The sequence below is a fragment of the Capsicum annuum genome, unplaced genomic scaffold (genome assembly GCF_002878395.1).
Source record: "Capsicum annuum cultivar UCD-10X-F1 unplaced genomic scaffold, UCD10Xv1.1 ctg15660, whole genome shotgun sequence".
NCBI lineage: Eukaryota > Viridiplantae > Streptophyta > Magnoliopsida > Solanales > Solanaceae > Capsicum > Capsicum annuum.
This window is the reverse complement of record NW_025821150.1, coordinates 1-1623: the sequence shown is the minus strand read 5'-3', so window position 1 is coordinate 1623 and position 1623 is coordinate 1. Positions and strand designations below refer to the sequence as shown.

General features: G+C 40.9%; 1 pseudogene; it reads left to right on the top strand.

Moving 5' to 3' along the window:
* The first annotated feature begins 16 nt into the window (after positions 1 to 16).
* Positions 17 to 1616, top strand: LOC124890336 (annotated as a pseudogene).
* The last annotated feature ends 7 nt before the right edge of the window (positions 1617 to 1623 follow it).

The following is a 1623-nucleotide window of genomic DNA, read 5'->3' as shown; positions in this document are numbered from 1 at the left end:
ATTTATCATACAACAATCTAGAGGGAGAACTGCCAGCTTCTTCAGCTTGAATGGCCAAGTTGAAACTGCTTGGATTGTCAGTAAACAGCTTATCAGGGGAGTTTCCTCCTCCTTTCTACAATTTGTCATCCCTGGAATTAATAGCACTTTCCTTCAACAACTTTTCTGGTAATCTCAGATCCGATTTAGGCCACTATTTCCCTAATCTCCCAAAGCTTTACTTGGGGAGCTGTCAATTCATTGGCTCCATACCATCCTCTTTGGCCAATGCTTCAAAACTACTACAGCTTGATTTCCCTGAAAACAATCTCACTGGAAATATACCTAAGGGCTTCGGTAACTTGCGGAATTTGTTGTGGCTCAATGTTCATCGTAACCATCTTGGGTACGGTAAGCATGACGACCTTGACTATGTAAATTCTCTTACCAACTGCAGCAGTCTAAAAATGCTCCATTTGGGAGACAACCAGTTCGTAGGTACATTACCCCATTCAATAGTCAACCTTTCTAGTCAGATACAACGCCTACTCATCTTCAGGAACAGAATTGGTGGAAGCATACCCAGAGAAATCTCAAACCTGGTGAATTTGAATCTACTCGACATGAGTAACAGCAATCTTACAGGTCGCATTCCAGATTCTATTGGAAGACTTACAAACTTGGGAGGTCTCAACTTGGTTAGCAATCTCTTGACAGGGGTAATCCCTTCTTCAACAGGAAACCTCACTGAACTCGTCTATCTTTATTTGCCACTTAACAAGTTAGAGGGTAACATACCTTCAACCTTGGGTATCTGTAACCAACTTCTAATATTGGCCATTTCTGACAACCACCTGACTGGAACTATACCACAACAACTTATTGCTCTCTCATCCCTCACAAAAATTTATGCATTTTATAACTCTTTGACTGGTCCATTACCGGTTTATATTGGTAACTGAAGCCATCTCACCTATCTTGATTTTTCTTACAACAATTTTTCGGGTATGATTCCACGATCTCTGGGAAAATGCTTGTCCTTGGGGGAGATATATATGAAGGGAAATTCCCTCCAAGGGACCATTCCCGATGTAGAAGACTTGCAGGATCTCCAGTCCTTGGATCTTTCCCTCAATAACCCATCAGGGCCAATACCTCACTTCATTGCAAATCTTACTTCCTTGCTCTACTTGAACTTATCTTTTAACAATCTAGAGGGTGAGGTTCCTGTCACCGGAATATTTTCAAATTTGAGTGCAGATGTATTTATCGGTAACTCCAAGCTTTGTGGTGGGATTCAAGAGCTGCATTTACGACCTTGTGTTTATCAAGAAACTCAAAAGACACGGAAGAAACATGTACTAGCCCTCAAGTATATTTTGACAATTGTTTTTGCTGCTTCATTTTCAATCCTGGCCTTGCTAGTAGTTTTCTTTCGTTGGAGAAGAAATTTGAAGGATCGACCAGAACAAGAAGATAGGTCTGAATCTGCATGTTTCTACCCCAATATTTCTTATGAAGAGCTGTGCATTGCAACTGGTGGATTTTCTTCTGAAAATCTTATTGGCTCAGGCAGTTTTGGAACTGTTTACAAGGAAACTTTTACCTCTGATGGAATGGTCGTTGCTGTCAAGGTACTCAATC